The following is a 19995-nucleotide window of genomic DNA, read 5'->3' on the forward strand; positions in this document are numbered from 1 at the left end:
CCACGAGGACACAAATTATGTATAATACATCGGCTGTGTAATTTATTTATTAAGCAAAATGTGAATTTTCCATGCTTGTGTTTGGAGGCACAGTTTGTCACACACAGCTAAATGATGTATTCTTATTAGTCCCACTCAATTACCAAGTCATCCCTCTGTGCACTGCGTATTGGTTAATGATAGTGCCACAACGCTTGCGTCTACAATACCTGTGATTTTAGTGATTCATAACCACTCACTAAAACTGTGAAAATGATAAATTGACTGCTGTTGATTAAATGCCGCCAACAGTATGTTTCGTATGTGTTTGTGGTTGGTGGGAAGTTAAAGAAATAGCATTGCTCCAATCATTTAAATATCTAATTAAGCGGAGCTCTTGCTAGATATGGGGAGGGTGGGGGAGGGAACATTCAGTGGAAGAAAAGAGCATCAAATACAATGGAGGAGGAGGAGGAGGAGGAGGAGGAGGAGGAGGAGGGAGACTTCTGTGTGTGTGTGTGTGGACATCTGCTCCGGTGTAACATTGCAGGCTGTACACAAACAATGGGGAGGGGAGAGAGTGTAAAAAATGAAAGTGGGGGAAGCAAAAAAAGTACAACATCTTTCTACGCTCACTGCACAGCTGCACATGGTTAATTTGATGGCTTCAGCTGACTGCCAAGATTAGCATAGCTAGGACAACTGTGTCTATGCCACTAAAAGTCCAAGTGACAGCTCATGGAATTGGGGCAAGTAGAGAAATGGGTTGCCTACTTTCCTAGGCAAAGCGAGCCAGCTAGCCTCTCTCTGAGCTCTGCGGCATGGGCCTAAGACAGGGCAGAGAGATGGAAACATCAACTTTGAACAAAGATTAATTATCTCTGTTGCTTTGGTTAATGTCTTTTCTCCCCCTTTTGCTAATTCTGCTCCAAAAGCCTTGCAACTAATAGAAAGCAGAACAGCACAAAGGACAAGAGGAGTAAACAGCCCCTTATTCGAAACATGGCTTGCAGTGATGGAAGAGTCCAGGTCACCTTAATAAAGAATTTGACTTATCCCCAGTTCCAAATTGAACCAGTTTGACCTTTTAAGTGTAAAACAGGGTGGACTCAGATATTGCTTAATGTGGGTCGAAAGAAAGCGGATTGTCATTTGCGATACATGTGGCAATGACCAATATTGCTGCTCATCTTAGCTACAATATGTAATAATGTCATTGGGTTCATGGCAACCTATATGCTACAAAGAAACATATTGTGTGCAGTTCATATTTAAACACAGTGATTGCAAGCTAAATTTAAAAGCAGCTTTCATTCATTTAGGGAGTTTTTTATATGTTGCGGTTAACGGAAGTTGAACACTAATGTAAGTTGGATGAGCATAACCACCGGCAAAAATACACATTTTCCTGATGACACAGGAAATGTGCAAAATGCCAAAGATCATAAGCAGGAAGTGTTATCCATTGTCTGTTTTCTGTTTTACTTTTAAAACTTTTATTAGTTTTAAAACATACAAGGGAAAAAGAAGGAGGGGGAAGAATTTCCACCTCATAAGAAAAAACAGTTATCACATACAATATTTCATCTACAGTCTGAATTACAACAAATACTTAAAAAGAATCCATGTACAGTACAAAGATAATAGAAAATGGTGCATTAAAATTATATACAAAAACTAACTACTACTACAAAGTAAAAATAAGGCTATGTTTTCAAAAATAATACCTTGGAAGATATCAGACCAAGCAGGTGCATATTGACCAGGCAATATTCAAAATACCTCAGATGAATTGACATTCTCCAACACTGTCTGGACACTATACCTATTTTATGGGCAACACTTCTGTCTGTGTGAGAATGCGCAAGATAACTGATGTGCATCCACATCTTTCATTCAACCCAATTAATTCTAACATAGTTGGCAATAACTGAGTTCTTGACATGCCACAGACCAGTCAAACCAACAGTTGGCTTGAGGGTCATTTGCTACATTTACTGCATGTTTCCGTAATACACACAGTCACTTCCAATCATAAGTGTGTATGTGCATTGGAAGCGGGTGGGGAGTGACCTGGAGTGGAGCCAACTCTTCTGGCTCACTCTGGAAATGACAGGAGTTGGGCTACCGACTTTTACTCCCAACCACCCAGTGACTCTCTCTTTCTCTCAGTTTCCACTCCCATTGACACTGATGGGATGGGAAACACCTGACACAGGATGTGGTAACATCACCAATGGTAAATATATGTCTGAAGGCCTTTCCATGGGAGTACCCTAGACCTCTGGTTCTTTTCCAAAAGGCATGGGACATTCCAAAAGTGGGACTGGAGGGGTGGAAGGCAGGGAGACCAGCAATAGGTGGTTCCAGAGCCAACAACAGGTGGAGTCACCTGTTAACAGGTTGTAAGTAAGAAGGCCGGGAAGTAGGGGCAGGCTGAGGGTAGAGTGAGGTTGGTTGTGTTGTGCCCCATTCACTCTAATAGACCAGATTTCCACTGGGGCACTTCTTTCCCATCCTAACCCTTGCCCTCCGCAGCCTTTGATGGGGGTTAGGATTTCCCTGTAACACAACTCTCTTTACTTCAATGAATGGAGAATTAGAGCCAACCTTTCTGAGATTTGACTAAGGGTCTCTAAGGAGAGTAGATGTTTCATTTTTGACATTCAGCCCACCAAGCTGGCTTCACCCAGAGGCTGAATGCTATTCTTCTTCACAGCTCTCTCGTTCTTCAGACAGTCATTGTAAAAAGGAAACAAACTCCTTCTACAAAAAGTTATTATATAGAAAATAAAGAAAATAAAGAAACTAATTACCTTTTAAAAGAGCTTCCCATATAGCTATGGGAAGCTCTTTTAAATGGGAATTATGACCAGCTACAGCTACAGACTTTTTTTCAACCTGGTGAACCTGGTTGATCACACAGGTAATATTTTCTGCCATGTATACAGTATGGGTCCAATATGATTGCACAAAAGAAACAGGTGTAGAATTGGAAAAATACTAGCCAAAACAGCTTGGGAAAAAATACCGTCTTTATGAATTAATGAGAATTATAACTCATAATTTAAAGAAATTGAAGCTACTATGGGAATTACATGGAAGAGAAGATGCATTTATTGAAAGCCTTTGACAATATTTGTTGGAGCTTTATGAAGAGGAATCTCCAAGGAATGGGGGTAGGCAAGAACTTTGAAAATGGTATAAGTGCAATTTATTCTGAGCAAAAGGCCAAACTTATTGTAAATGGTATGGTTATGGATGAAATTCCAATAGAGAAAGGGACACGACAGGGATGCCCAATTTCCCCTCTATTGTTTATATCGGTACTGGAGGTTTTCCTTAACATGATTAGAAGAGACCAGCTGGTTAAAGGTATACAGGTCGGAACTAAACATTATAAGCTAAGAGCATTTGCAGATGACCTAGTTTTGACACTACAACAGCCAGAAACTAGTACAAAAAGAGTTTTGGAACTTATTGAAATATTTGGTCAGGTAGCAGGTTTTAAATTGAATAAACACAAGACAAAGGTGTTGGAAAAAAATCTCACGGTGGGGGAAAAAGATAGTTTTCAAAGAGAAACGGGTTTGGAAATTACTAAAAAGGTAAAATATCTGGGGGTGAACTTAACATCTAAGAATGTGAATCTATTTAAAGATAATTATGAGAAATGCTGGGCTGAAGTGAAGAAAGATTTCGATATATGGTCAAGATTGAGACTTTCCTTGTTAGGCCGAATTGCTGTAATTAAGATGAATGTATTGCCGAGATTGTTGTTTTTGTTCCAGACATTGCAAATTTTAGATAAGATGGACTGTTTCAAGAAGTGGCAGAAAGATATATCTAAATTTGTCTGGCAGGGCAAAAAACCCAGAATTAAATTCAAGATTTTGACTGATGCAAAGGATAGAGGGGGCTTTGCCCTGCCGGACTTAAAACTTTATTATGAAGCAGCAGCTTTTTGCTGGCTGAAACCATGGCTACTTCTTGAGAATACAGACATTCTGGACCTGGAAGGTTATGATAATAGTTTTGGTTGGCATGCATATTTATGGTATGACAAGGTAAAGGTACATAGAAATTTTAAAAATCATATTATTAGGAAAGCATTGTATAATGTATGGAATCGATATAAAGATTTGCTTGAAAGTAAAACCCCCAGGTGGCTGTCACCAATGGAAGCTAAGGCGGTAAAAAGATTGAACATGGATACAGACTGGCCAAAATATTGTGAAATTGTAGAATATGATGGTGAAAAGCTGAAACTACAGAGTTTCGAGAAATTGAAACCTAAAGTCCGAGACTGGTTACATTATTACCAGATTAATGAAACTTTTAAGCAGGACAGAAAACTAGGATTTCAGAAGGAGAGGTCAAAGTTAGAAACAGAATTGCTAGAACCCAATACTAAGAATTTGTCTAGAATGTATAATCTGCTGCTAAAATGGAACACACAAGATGAAACGGTTAAATCAGCCATGATTAAGTGGGCACAAGATATTGGTCATGATATTATGTTTGCTGACTGGGAGCAGTTATGGACCACAGGTATTAAATTTACGGCATGTAGTGCCCTGAAAGAGAACATAATGAAAATGATCTATAGGTGGTACATGACCCCAGTCAAGCTTGCAAAGATATATCATTTGCCCAATAACAATTGCTGGAAGTGTAATGAATGTGAAGGAACTTTTTATCACCTTTGGTGGACCTGCCCAAAGATTAAGGCCTACTGGGAAATGATCTATAATGAAATTAAGAAAATCCTTAAGTGGACATTTGTAAAGAAACCGGAGGCTTTTCTCTTGGGCATGGTCGGCCAATTGGTACCAAAGAAAGATAGGACCTTTTTTATGTACGCAACAACAGCAGCAAGAATCCTTTTGGCGAAGTACTGGAAGACTAAAGAACTACCTACTCTGGAAGAATGGCAGACCAAGGTGACTGAATTTATGGGACTGGCAGAGATGACCGGCAGAATCCGTGACCAGAAGAAAGAGACAGTGGAGGAGGACTGGAAAAAATTTAAAATCTATCTTAAAAATTGTTGTAAAATTTCGGAATGTTAAGATGTCAGGGGATTGGACACTAAGAATTACAGCTATAAATCGAAATTTATAAAGCAGAAACTCTTTTTAAAGAGAACTAAAGATAAAAATGGGATGAAGAATTGCTAAAAATTTTGAAATTTGGATGCAGTGAAGGGGAGGTTTGGGGAAGTCACATTATGTTTGTTTTGTTTTTTCTTTATGCTGTAAAATCAATAAAAATTATTATAAAAAAAAAAAGAGAAGATGCATTTATTGTTGCTGCCTACCAGTCACCATAAGAAAGATGGGTGGGGAGGGCTTGGAATGAACTAATTCAAATTAACTAATTCACACACACACACATATATATATTAATCTGCATCACACCCAAAAGTAATTCCCTTAATTTCTGAGTGAACTGAATGTGAATTAAGTTCCTTTTGCAGTAGCTTTTGGGGGTCTCAGTATAATTAGGAGAGACATATTTTTTGCAATATATCCATGTGAAAATGTGCTGTTTAGAAAATATGCCCAGCCTCATGCCATTTTTGGGCTAAAGCATTTCTCCAATTATTTTTAATTATGCTTTTTAAAATATAAGTTAGCAATTGAGCTAAAATATAATTATGCAATTATTGGGGTGGGGGACTTAATTCACATTTTTGTTACGCGTTTACAAAAATAAGACACGATTACGCATATGTCTTGCTTCAGAATATTCCATCAGATACCAAAAGGATGCTATACCTTTATGAATGATTTGTTTTAGGGAGCAAGCCTAAACTGGGATGAGATTAGGATCCAGCAGATCTCCGGGTACTGGGAGGTTCCTGGTGCGGCTGGGCTACACTATGTTAACTCCCTCATCCTTGGCTCAGTCAGAGATACAACCTAATGTGTCAATTTTATTCATGTATCTGAATTAACAAATTACCGTATTTTTTGCTCTATAAGACTCACTTTTTCCCTCCTAAAAAGTAAGGGGAATTGTGTGTGCATCTTATGGAGCAAATGCAGGCTGCACAGCTATCTCAGAAGCCAGAACAGCAAGAGGGATAGCTGCTTTCACTGCACAGCAATCCCTCTTGCTGTTCTGGTTTCTGAGATTCAGAATATTTTTTTTCTTGTTTTCCTCCTCCAAAAACTAGGTGCGCCTTGTGGTCTGGTGCATCTTATAGAGCGAAAAATATGGTACTTATCTTAGACAGGCTGCATGGGGTATTGCTGTACCAGTCGCAAACCAGGTGGTCTTTAGCTCTTCTAGAACAAGGTACACAAAGCAAACCATTCTAACTTATTGGCATGTGAGAAATGAGCCTGCTCCCACATTTTGGTGTTTTCCTCGAGGAAACAGCTGTGATTGACAAGTACTACAGATAAATACAAGAGTCACACACATCGGGGAACAAGAAGAACAGTCTTGAAAATGAACCGGACAATTCAGAAGGCTCTTCCTCGTTAATTCTGAAGCTGTTATTTGCACTTTCCTAGTGTGTGAGTGCATGTGATTTCATTTTGTCCTCGAGATTCAGCCATTGGAAATGGGTCAACACTTGTCTCACTTTGAAGGGATTTCCTGGTTCACTTTGAAGTATTCATTCTCACTGTGTTAAAAAATTCGTTGTTGCCCAAACCAAAGTTAGCATCAAAGAGAGGGCTTCATGTTCTTCCAAAGTTAGGTTTAATTCTTCCCCCACTGGGGAAATATGTGTGCTCTGTGATACTGCTGAATGCCCACTTTGCATCTTGAGGGTCAAATAGCAGCAGCATTTGTTTATTTCCACACTTCCAGCTTGTGCTGTGTATTGCAACTTTTAAAGATTTTGTTTTTATATTCTTTCCTTTTGTGGTTTTTCAAAGTGAGATACTACAACCATTCGTGGCCTTTGCCAAAAGTTCCTTTTGAACGTAATAGATATTGCAAACTTTCAAGTACGAACGAGTAGGATAAAACAGCATTTGTCAAAATAAAGACCCAAAGTATAAGGTGTCATAAAAATGCACCTGTCATTTTCCATAAATAAAGTTAAGCAGATTTAGTGTGAAACAATTTACACAGAAGTATGTAAAATGGGGAAAATTCATAAAAGATTATCTAGTTGTAAAATGCAAATCTGTGAAAAAAATATCCATTTATATCATCAGCCACATTTTAACAGATGTCTATTTTAATGGCAAATATATAAATAAATAAATAATGCCAAGTGCACATAATACATTGCCTTTCGTGATTTTTTAAAATAAAACACACACACACACCAGTTACTTTTAATATGCCTCTTGCTATCTCCATAGTTTTGAAATAAAATTGGCCTTAAATCATATACACGTTCAGAATGAAATATGGATTTTAAAAGAAAGTTATGGCTAATACTTTAGGTCTTTGCATTACTGTCGACAACAGGATAAGCTATCAACAGCTAGTTACAGAGAGAGAAAATGGAATCAAGTATATAACATAACCTGAGAGAAAGAAGGTAAAAAGAAAACAGAAAATGGAAGCTTGGAACAAAATAGATATTTTATTCTTACAAACTAATCAGTAAAAAAATATTAGCCATGATCTAGGTCCATACATACAGATTATGATTTTCTAGATAGCCTCTTTTTCAGATGTACTCTACACTGTTGAAATCTTAAACTTTCTTTAGGCTGCAATCCTATTCATCAAAGAATGTCCCACTGAGCTCAAAAGGGGTGACTTTTAAATAGACAGTAACAGGGAATTAAAAGTAAGATTCAGGAATGGGGGGCTGTTTCTGATCTGCATCATTTTTACATTTGCTCAGCCATAAATTTATTCTGTCCTGCCTATGCAATAACTTGCAATCCTATTTCATTTTAAATCTAGGCGAAAATTCACACCAAACCACCTGAAATTTCCTGTTCAGTGTGATTTTTAAAGAAACTGGAGGTCTATCCATCTTTGCATTTTGTCATCCTATAGTGCATTTTACTTCAAAAGATTACATTGCTATTGTATGCAAGCTTTTGAACTACACATCTTCATTCGAGCACAAAAAATTCAAAGCAAAGGTAAAACAACATTAGACATCATTGTATATCCTGACTGGTGATCATCATCGAAGTGAACTGAAATGTCTCTTTACCTTTTTAAACATCGAATTTTACCTAGAAACTGAAAACCAAATGACATGCATGCTGTACATAAAAGTTACAGCAGGAATGAAAACACATCTGTTGTGATCAACACAACCATGTAAAAAGAATGGATCAAACAAAGCAAAGAAAAACAGTGAAGTTAAATAACAAAGTTTGTAAGGTTGTTATAGCAGCTGCTTAAACCTCCTAAACTTGAGTCTCATCAATCAAACAAGAAAGGAAGAGATTAGAACACTGGAGAAAGAAAATCTAAATTAATACAAAGAAATATACTTATTGTTCACAGGAGGCACTTGCTTTTTGTATCTATAAACCAAGGAACAAAAAGACAAATAGCATGAAAGGAATGAGAGGTATCCAAGCCGCCGTCTGTACAAAGTTGATAGGTTAATTTCTGTATAAGTGCATCCCACAATTTCTTCACCCTTTGTTACAGCAATGGGAAAGGAGATGGCTTCTACTTACTAGCCAAGGCCATGCTATCTGCTGATAGGAATCTGAACAAAAGTTCTGTATGCACATACAAAGGAGAATCAAGGAGCAGAGTGTTTAATAGTACTACTCTTGAATTATTTTCTTTTGTCCAACTGAAACAAAAAATAGAATTGTAGCAGTGAGAGAGACCTTGGAAGTCATCTAGTCTAACTCCCTGGATCTGAAAAATGGGGTGCAGCATTTTAATATTGCAGATATTAATACCGTGCAGCATTAAGCCATCAAATGCATAAAAATGGATTCCTTTTGGAATAAAAATTGTCCAGACCCATAAATGAGATTCAAAACTTTACTAACCAGAACTTCTTGAAAACAGGTACAGAAACATCAATGATACATCCAGAAAGTTATATAAAGCATATGCATATTAAAGCATAGTCTCAGCATTTTCTTTAGAAATATAACATAACTCTAAGAGGCACCATTAGCACATCTTTCCCTCACTGTTCCTAGGAACAAAATACCAAGGCAAAATACCATGGAAATTTGCGACTGATACTCACATGAATGCTAGCAGAGGATATCAACAATTACCAGTAGTTATTAACTAACTGAAGCTCAGACAACTCTTTCTAGCTTTAGTATTCCAATGGAATTTTCTAGTGTTAAACCCTTAGCAATATACATACAGGCATTTCTCCACTTCACTTTAGGCAATTAAACAATTAAACTTAACAGTAACCACATCATCCCTGTTGGATAGATAGCTCTCCAACCTCTGCTTAAATCCCAAGGCTTGTTTCCAGTGTAGTGTTGGTCCCATTAAGGCAAGGTTGTCCACTTGCGCAATGGAACATTCCCCCTCACCCCCCTCCTGGTTCCCCCCAAAATCTATTCTGAGAGTTCCCCCAACCCTCCAGAGCAGACCTGGGGAGGGTGTGCAGTGTGCCCAGGGGAAGGAGAACTGGGGAAATCTTCTTGTAGCAATGGAAATCCCTGACAAGATGGTTTACTTTGGATATGAGGCTACACTGACATAGATTTCCACTCACCCCCCTCCAAGAGGTGGCAGGGTTTGCGACACTGAGCAGGCTTACCTGGCCAGGTGCCACCCACCTTGCTACAGGGTGGCCGTTGCCCTGCCCCCATCTCAGCAGGCCAACAGGTTGCCAGCTGGGTGTTGGGTAAGGGCCAGAAAAGGCCCTCTTCGGCCGATGCTCTTTGGCCCAGGCTCACTTGGTTTTCTTTCCTGGTTCACCCACCCAACCCTGCCTAAAATATAACATGGTCTTCTTTTGCAGGTTAACCTCTTGCTTCCTAGGTCAGCGGATGCTCCTATTGTCGTAAGATGGTTGCTGTATTCAGAACCAGGAAGGAATTTCCCTGCATTGGCAGGTTTCGCCTTCCCTGTAGCAATTAGTCACAATTTTGGCAGTTTTAGGCCTTGGTCAGTATTCTATAGTCTATCTGTGAGTCAGGGGCGGCATATTGATTCACCCCCATGTGGTGGCGTTTGCAGGGCCCATTAAAGGGTTGATTGCAGGAGTCACTGTCCCTAGAGCGGCAGCATATAGGTCAAACTCCCGGCTTTGGTGAAGTGGGAGGGCACGCTGTGTAAGTTCACGCTTTATAGTCCCCTCCCACAACACCTGACTGCCCTGCGCATCCTCAGCCCGTTGGCTATGACAGGGATACCTTCCAAGGCCTAAGCCAAGGTTCCTACACCTGAATTCAATAAAGTTGTGGCCTAATTTTAAACCCATACATTGTGGTCATGTCTCATTTCTGGGTGGTGGGGTCAGGGTTTAGCTCATGGGCTCACAGACCTGGCTCTCAAAAGCTTGCACTGCAGCAGCTGTGGGGAAGCCTTTTCAGCCACATTCCCCCATGGACCACCTTCCAGGGCTGCATGCCGTTGGTAGGCAGGGCCGGGGGTAAAAGTGGGCAGGGCAACAGTGGCAATTCATACCTTCCTTTGTATAGTAGGCTACATTCCAGTCAGATGCATTTGTCTCCATGTAGGAAAGCAACATTGCTGCAAGGTAAGGTCACATTCGATCCACACAAAGCACCTGAGAAGGGCACAGAACAAGGCTGGTGATAGAGGTGGGTGGAATGCAGAGATTCCCATGCATCAGACAAAGAGACCCAGATGGCCACATTTACTTCCAGTTTCCCCAGTCCTGCGCTACAGAATAATCCTGTCACAAGGGATGCAAGTATCTTGTTTTCCTCCTGGGCCGAATAAAGCTATTCAGCACAGAGTTTTCTTTGCATTCTCCTTTTAATTTTCCTGATTTCCCATTTATCTCTAGTTTTGCTGAAAATATGCAGTCATACCGCAGATATTTTGCCACATGCACGCACCCCACTTGGTTCATTGGCCAGTCCCCCCCCCCCCGATGTAAATCAAAATTTAAAGTCTGTAAATCAAAATTTACAGAGTTTAAGAATCTTGCAGTATTCGGTGGAGCACTAAACTTCAAAATAGAAAACTAATGCTTAAACTGTAAGGCAGTAGTAAGCAATGGCTTAGAAGGGAATGAGATATAGAAGATGAAGTTTAGTAAATAATTTGAAATCCCATAGGTATAAGAAATATTTCTTATGTTCCCTCTGCTGGTGGGGAGCTTGTTTTGGCTTTTTAAAAAACCAATTAGGCTGTAGTTTGAGGAAATATCCTTTTAATTATAATTACCATATGTTGGACTTATAAGCACATTGGCTATAGATTATTTTTTACAGTTTATTTGGAGTTTATTGAATATATCCTTTGCATCCCAAAGTTTCCATGTAATCTGTAAAAAAATCATTTATTCATTCTACCCTCAAACCCCAGGAAAAACTCTAGAGAGAAATATATATATTTCAACTGACACATTTAAGCCTGGACACTATAAATACCTCATAAAAAGGAAGAACTCTCGGATTTTAACTTTTTTAAAAATTAAAAGAAAGTGCATGGGCCTCAAGAGAAGGGAAAATTCCACCACAGATTGGAGCAAACTCATAAGGCAACAAAAACACTGAAGTAATGAAAAGATTACAATTCTAAAACTGGCATTCTGCATGAGCAGGAACACTAAATAACGAGAGAGCTACTAATAAAATGGGAATTTATAGAATAAGGGTTACTTCCTGCCAGAATTGGAAAACAGGCACCTGGAGGATATTTTTCCCTAAGCATTAAGTCAAACTAGGTTTAGTCATTCTCTCCATTTGGTCACACATTTTGACATGAAATGTATTCTTAAAGCCCCGGTTGGAAATACAATGGAAAAATAATCTTGCATTTGAAAAGAAAGGGTGAAATCCTGCTTTCTGCATACAGAGGCCAGGTGTTATGGTAGCATAAGGAGCAGATTGCAAGCAAGGGAATGAGTCCAGCCACTCCTGCCCACTCCTTGGCCTTGCTTGCTGCTCCATAACAATAGCCATTTGTGGAGGGAGACCTTGGAGTCAGGCTGCAGTTTCAGAGAAGCAAGCAGAGGATAGGGGAAGGGAAGAATCAACTGAACTGCCCTCTCCCTCTTTGCTTCATGGCTTCTGCTACCCTCAAAAGGAAGTGAAAAGCCCACACTCTTATCCATGGGTAGGCAAACTAAGGCCCAGGGGCTGGATGCGGCCCAATCACCTTCTAAATCCAGCCCGTGGACGGTCCGGGAATCAGCGTTGTTTTTACATGAGTAGAATGTGCACTTTTATTTAAAATGCATCTCTGGGTTATTTGTGGCGCATAGAAATTCATTCATTTATTTTTTTCAAAATATAGTCCGGCCCCCCACAAGGTCTGAGGGACAGTGGACTGGCCCCCTGCTGAAAAAGTTTGCTGACCCTTGCTGTTATCTATGGCATAAGACTGAGCATTTTGTATATGCTGGGCTCAGGATGCCGGATGACTCAAACAAATGGAGGATTAGAAAAGCCTGACTTGTCATGTCCTGGCCTGTTGCACTGCTGTAGGCTCAGCACAGTAGGAGGATACACATCTCCTTCTGCGTTTGGTGAGCAGGCTTCAGTGCACAAAGTTTCCAAGCCTGCTGACCGTAAGCAAGGGCGAATTACTGCCAACTGCTATAATTAATCTAAACTCAGGGATTCAAGATTTTGTTGAGACGTGGTTGTTATAAGTCACTTATAGGAAGCAGGCATCTCACTTGTGTTTCTGTGTTTGGTGGTGAGATTTCTGCCTCAGTGGCACTAAGAGAGAGGCTAAAGGATCGGGATGTTAAACTGCTGTGAATGGAGTTTCACTCCTCAAAGGAGCAGATGCATAGCTTACAAGTAGCAGTGGAAGAGAAATTAGATTTTGTTTTCATTTTAATGAGAAACTAACCCGTACTTCATGAACCAACAAGCAAACCAAAACACAGCTGTCTTTTGAAATTTGTACTTTACTGAATTTAGTGATGCTGTTCTCCAACCAAACAGTATGCAGCAAGTGCATATACTAGGGAGAAATGTACATTAAAAGCGTTTATATTTATGAAAGCAAAATAAGAAACTCCATTAAATTAGGGGAAAGTGCTTGCAGATATTTGTTAAACCTGGATCAAAAAACTTGCTTATTGGGACAAGCTTGAAATAAAATGCTCACGAATTCTCATGACTTTTTTTTTAATGTGAATTGCCACAGACATGTGGAGAACTGAATTTAGGATTGGGAAAATGACAAACCTAGAAAACCAGAATGGACAGATTTGCCCACCCCTACTTGGGGGACACTCCTTAATTCTATACTGTAACTGGAGACCCAACTAGCTTAATGGCAAAGGATGCCTATTTCCAGCTTCAGCTGGTTCATCAGCTGTGGCCTTTATTGGGCCAAGATAGAGAGGCATAATAGTTAACTGTCTAGTATCCTCTTATTTGGATTACTGCACTATGTAGAGCTCCTTGTCAAGATGACCCAGAAGCTTGTGCAAAATGTGGCCATGCGTGGGGAGCGGAACAATCAAATGGGGTTCATATTAAGGTAAAAGGACCCCTGACCGTTAGGTCCAGTCGTGACCGACTCTGGGGTTGCGGCGCTCATCTCGCTTTATTGGCCGAGGGAGCCAGCGTACAGCTTCCGGGTCATGTGGCCAGCATGACGAAGCTGCTTCTGGCGAACCAGAGAAACAGCACAGAAACGCCGTTTACCTTCCCGCTGGAGCGGTACCTATTTATCTACTTGCACTTTGATGTGCTTTCGAACTGCTAGGTTGGCAGGAGCAGGGACCGAGCAATGGGAGCTCACCCCGTCACGGGGATTCGAACCGCTGACCTTCTGATTGGCAAGCTCTAGGCTCTGTGGTTTAACCCACAGCGCCACCCACATCCCTATGGGGTTCATATTACACCAGGCCTAAAAGATCTGCAGTGGCTGCTTATCTGCTACCAGACCATGAAAGTGAGAGTCTTCCTGAGGCCGATGTAGCACCATGGTTGCCCGAGTATTTGGTTGCCCAAGTGTTGGAGTATTGCATGAACATTTAATCAGAGGATCACAGCACATGGAGAACACATGTTTTGCATTAAGAAAGCTCTTGGTTCAATCCCTGGCTAGGAAAGGCTCCTCTCCAAAACCTTTCAGAGCCATTGCTAATCAGAGTAGGTGCTGAGCTAGATTGGCCAATGGTGGAAAGCAGCCTCATATCCCCCCGATTGTTCATGTCAACGGCACAACACTTTATCAGTTGTAGCATCGCGCCGTGACAATATCTTGCAGCTGAAGATTCGTCACATGATCCTCAGCCCAGCAACTCATGAGATTGGGCTGTACGGTAGTTAAAATTCAGAATCTGGTTCCAGAGCTTGATGGCTTTCTGCCATGGCTGCCCTTCGTGTTTGCACCACCCTGCTTACAAGAAAGTTCGGTGTGTATATGACACCGTGAATGCAGACTTCCTTTTATTCAGCACTCTGGATTTATTTGCATCTGTTGTTTTGCATTTGTTTCAGTAAATAACCTTAGCATCTTCCATTTCCCTCTCCCAGACATTTTCTTTGCCTCTTAGAGAAAGCGTTTTTAAAAAATAAAAAAAGTGAGGAAGCGAGCTTTCTTCATGAGTCTCCGGCCTTACGTAGTGGCCTGTCCTCCCGGTGTCCTTCCCTAGGCCCCGAGTCATGCATCACTCATCTTGTCACATTGAACTCCAGATGCTCCTACCCTAGAGAATGCTTTGACTCTGGCAATTTTTCTTCATTCTCACTAACAATTTGGTAATGAAATATTGATTTTTAGTTAGATTCATATTGATGCTATTAGGTTTGCATTGATAAATCATGCTGGCCTCCTGTCTGAGAGGCTAGAAAGTGCTACACTGAACCCTGGAGATTACAATCAACTCATTGATGTGTTAATTTGATGGATTTTTTTTTGTTCTCTTAGAAGGAGTGGGAGGGGTAGAGGAAGATTTTTCAGTGTGACCAGTTGTAAAGTTTTCACAGTGAAATCAGGGACAGTAATTTCAGGTCTTTGCATGTAAGCCTGCTTGTCTTTCTGCTTATGCACCAATAAGGGTATTTTGTGGGGGGTGGGTGGGTTGGTTTTTTAAACAACCCTAAATAAATAACAGGGAAGAAAGGGTGCCTATGTAGGCAATGGTGAGGGGATAGAGATGATATGATGTGCACTCAGATTTTCACAATGGCATGAGGTGGGTGGGGGAGGGAGGAAGGAAGGAATCCACAAGGTATTTAAATCCTAATTAAACTGGTTAGGGGCTGAAGTCTGTAAGCATTTTCTTTTTAAAAAGTATTCATAAAAATATCCTTCAGTGAAGCTCAGTCAGTACTGAAATGGGACATTCTCTGCTAGGTCTAGTCTATTTGGAGACTATGGACCAGGATATTTTCTCTCTCTCTCTCCCACTGCCTGCCCTTCCTTCCTTCCCTCCTTCCTTCCTTCCTTCCTTCCTTCCCCTCTCTCTCTCTCTCTCTCTCTCTCTCAGTATCACTTAAGAAAGCTGTGGTGCCTGCATGTATCTGTGTCCTATTTAAAACCAGCCTTTAGTTGTGATTTATGGCATTGTGCAAACGTAATGCCTGCCATTAAGGAACAATACGTGCTGAACTCACGGATTGTGCCGAGGTGCCTTTCAAAGTGGTGAGGGGAAGAAGGGCTTTTAAGAGGATGCTTAAGTTAGGGTTTGGTGTTTTGCTTTGCTTTAAACTGAGGCCATTTAACATCCAAGTTTTGCCCTGTTATTTACCACTCTAAATCCTCATTTGCTTTGGCAGACAAATGTTCATGCCGGTGTCATACCAAAGAGATCAGAAACCCCAACTATGGTATTTCTACTTGGCTGTCCTTGCAAGAGACATTGCCACCTCTGCTCAAGGCTGGCTTCAGAAATCCTCTTGGGGCAGCCTTGAACCCTCCAGTTATTTAATAGGCTCCAGAACTGTTTGTACTAGTTAGTGGCGCAAACTAATTTGTATCTAATTGTGGGATTCCTTCTAAACTGGCCTGTTTTAAATACCAGCTTTTTTTGCTTTGCTTTTAGATTTTAACAACTTTGTGACTTACACAGTCATTTTTGAATTCCTAAAATGAAATGTTGGAAACTAGGTTTCTACAACAGTGTTACCTAGTGGTTAGAGTGTTACACCGATCCTGGCTCAACTGCACTGGCTGCATAGTAGTTTCTGGGCCCAATTCAAAGTGCTGGTTTTGATCTATATAAAGCCTTAAACAGCTCAGGACCACAATACCTGAAGGACTGCCTCTCCCATATAAACTGTCCCAGACAATGCGTCCATCATTTGAGGCCCTTCTTTGTGTGCCTCCTCCACGTGAGGTCCAGAGGGCTGTAACACGAGAATGAGCCTTCTCTGTTGTGGCTCCCGATTTGTGTAATGCTCTCCCCAGGGAGGCTTGCCTGGTGCCTTCATTATATAATTTTAGGCACAAGACAAGACAATACAGTGGTACCTCGAGTTACAAACTTAATTCATTCTGCAGGTCCATTCTTAACCTGAAACTGTTCTTAAGTAGAGGCGTGCTTTCGCTAATGGGGCCGCTTGCTGCCACTGCGCCACCGACACACGATTTCCCTTCTCATGCTGGGGCAAAGTTCTCAACTTGAGGTAACTCTTCCAGGTTAGCGGAGTTTGTAACCTGAAGCATTTGTAACCTGAGGCATTTGTAACTCGAGGTACCACTGTATTCTATAACCTTTTAAATGTATATGTGGGAAGGGGAGGTTATTGTTTTGCTGTTTTGTTTTACTTATTTACATGTTTTTATCCTTTATTTTATTATTTGAACTGCCCTGAGATCTTATGATGAAAGGCAGTATATAAATCTAATAAAAACAAACAAACTGCAGCCAAGAAGAGCCAGGTTCTACTCTCCACACAGTCATTAAGTGCCCTGGATGGGTCACTATCTTTTAGCCTACAATATTGTTGTGATAAAATCGGGGTGGGGGGCAGGGAGAAAAAAACAATGTATGCCTCCTTGAGTTCCTAGACCAAGAAGGGAGATATAAATCTATTAAATAACTGCCATGTCATAAAAATATTGATTTATTGCCTGCAGATAATATACACTTTCAGGTAGTAATGTTATACAATTAGCTATATGTATAGATAAAGATTAAGGGACGCGGGTGGCGCTGTGGGTTAAACCACAGAGCCTAGGACTTGCCGATCAGAAGGTCGTTGGTTCGAATCCCTGCGACGGGGTGAGCTCCCATTGTTCGGTCCCAGCTCCTGCCCACCTAGCAGTTCAAAAGCACGTCAAAGTGCAAGTAGATAAATAGGTACCACTCCGGCGGGAAGGTAAACAGCGTTTTCGTGCACTACTCTGGTTCGCCAGAAGCAGCTTAGTCATGCCGGCCACATGACCCGGAAGCTGTACGTCGGCTCCTTCGGCCAATAAAGCAAGATGAGCCCTGCAACCCCAGAGTCTGTCATGACTGGACCTAGTAGTCGGGGGTCCCTTTACCTTTACCTTTACCTTTACCTTTACCTTTACCTTTACCTTTACCTTTACCTTTACCTTTACCCTTATAAAGTTTCCCTTCTTGCAAGGATGGTGAGTCTGTGACACTTCCTATGTTGTTGGACTGCTGTTCCCACCATCCCAGGCCATGGGATATGCTAGCTGGTGCTGATGGGAGTTGGGGTACAACAACTTCTGGAGGCCACAGACTCCCTAGTACTTGGTCTAAACATACAGGCAAGCAGCTCCCTAATGTTTCAGAGAGGGAGCTGTCCCTGCCCCTTCAAAAGATGTCAGGGATTGAACAGCAACTTTCGGTGTGTCAATCATGTGCTCTGCCACCCAATTACATCCCTTCCAAAGGAATCTGGCATTTGTTGGTGGTGGAGAAATTCAGTCCTGTAATAATGCCTGTCTGCCCTGTCCCAGGTGGCACATAGCAGAACACCTGAGAGTGAATAGGGGCAGTCCCAGAATCATAGTCTTCCAGAAACCCAAATACAGGGCCAGAACCAGAGGCAGTGGCAGAACAAGAAATTGGGTCTAGGGACTAGCTAGTTGACAAGGAACACAGGCCACAGAGCTCCTGTAAAGGCATTGTTCTAGTTCTCTGTACCGGGAACAAAATACTTTTAAGCCTGAGTTATCAGAGCTTTGCCTTGAGAACAGCTGCAGACCACCTGAGATGCCTTTGTCAACTTGCTCATGAATATCCCTTTACCCCGGAGGAGTCCTTGTTCCTCAAATGGGCACTCTGGTGTCTGGCAGGCTCTGTTGTCTGGTGGCTTCTCAACTTCCACCTGATTCTGTGGAGCTATTTGTGCCTTGAGAAGAGGAGGAGGAGTAGTTTGGACTTGATATCCCACTGCATGTGGAGGAGCAGGGAAGTGAAGCCGGTTCACCAGATCACAAGTCCACCGGTCTTAACCACTACACCACGCTGGAGGAGGAGCAGGTTGGATAGCCATGACCCCTGAAGACCCCAGATGCTCTTGCTCTGCCTCGCAGTCCCTTGATGTGGGCTGCACCTCTTCAGTCTTAGCTTTGGGGAGCTCCAGATCCTCCTTGGGAGATCTGTGGGCATGACACTGTCACTGCCAAAATCATGTCTGGAAACTCTAAAATGAAAATTCAGAGCTGGATTTCTACAGCAGTGATATATAGTGGTTAGTGTGTTAGTGTGTCACACAATAGTAAATGAAAACTGGGTTCAAATCTCCAATCATCCCCTGCCTCCCAATGACAAAATCATACAAGGAGCTAAGCATTTGTTTCCTGCAGTTTGGTGTAGTGTATGGATTGAATGTTTGGATGCAGACCTGTTCTGATGAATTGGTTTCCTAACACTTACTGGATCATGACACCCACAAGACCCCAAGGAAAATATTAGCATGAGTTACTTGTTCACTGAATAAAATTTATCTATTTTAATTTGCCATTTATGATGTTATGCAGAAATTGTTCTGGTGGAACCTCAAATGCTAATGACAGGTGGATAATTTTTTGTTCCCCTTTCCTGTACATCTCCTTTCAGGCACACATTGGATGAATGAAGAGTCTGTTGTTATTTATCAAATATTGTTAAGCCTTCCACAGAAAGTAGATAAATATACATAAACTAGGGGCCTGAATATTCATGTTATAGATTGAATTAAAATATGTTTTGTGGACAATGAAAGAGAATTTAGCAATCACTTCAAGAAATTTCAGAGGAAGCAATTAATAACTGGAATTAAATAAATGAGTAAATTATCTAGTTTGCTGGTTTTCAGACCAATCGATACCTGCCTCGTGCCCTGAAGAGAATACTTACGCTCTTGTTGAATGGTGCAAATTTTAGATAATAGTTAGATAATAAATAATAGTTAGATAATAATGTATGGGAAGGCGGATGGGACGAGACTCAGAACTGAAATTAAAACCCAAAGTAGAAATATATCTATATAACCATAATTTTTAAATACACACACACTACCTGATTCATTTTAAGTTCAAACCACTCTTTCTACATCCTATGACCATTTACAATAAAGAAATACATCTTGATGTGTCAAGAGAAGCAATTGCCCATACCTTCAAAGGATGATGTCAATGGTGAAACTGTTAGATAAATTCTGTTGTGCTATTGACATCTTAATGTCACACATTCAGCTGGTATGAGATCAGTAAGGCAAACAGCTGAGTTCAGGTTAATCTCTTTGAACCTCATGGCTCAGCCAAGCCCCTCAGTCTGACATTCTAAACTGCCATCTTAACCCCCCCCCCTTCTAGTTTTACAGTAAGCAAACCACCAAGAACAAAAATAAGGTAATGCAAAAATAAAAATAAAAACAACCATCATAATGACAAGTCGAGCACAGCTTGTACAATCCTACCTGCTATAAGTTATGGTAACTATAAATGTGCCTCACCAAGGTGTTTTGTATAACAAAAAAATTAACAGATAATCCTACTTTATTTAGATGTTTATGGCTGCTCACTTCACACATTATT

General features: G+C 40.9%; 1 long non-coding RNA gene across 1 annotated transcript in view; it reads right to left on the reverse strand.

Annotated features, from left to right (window-relative positions):
- The window catches only part of LOC309348376, a 128439-nt gene extending 108725 nt beyond the window's left edge, over positions 1 to 19714 (reverse strand). Inside the window, exons 1-2 of the long non-coding RNA XR_014159369.1 lie at positions 19576 to 19714; positions 754 to 806 (exon numbers count right to left, since the gene is read on the reverse strand). This is a non-coding gene — a long non-coding RNA (uncharacterized lncRNA). The remainder of the gene's footprint in view (positions 1 to 753; positions 807 to 19575) is intronic.
- Between the last annotated feature and the right edge of the window lie 281 nt (positions 19715 to 19995).

This window comes from Podarcis erhardii, assembly GCF_964252035.2.
Source record: "Podarcis erhardii genome assembly, chromosome: 8".
Taxonomy (NCBI): Eukaryota; Metazoa; Chordata; class Lepidosauria; order Squamata; family Lacertidae; genus Podarcis; species Podarcis erhardii.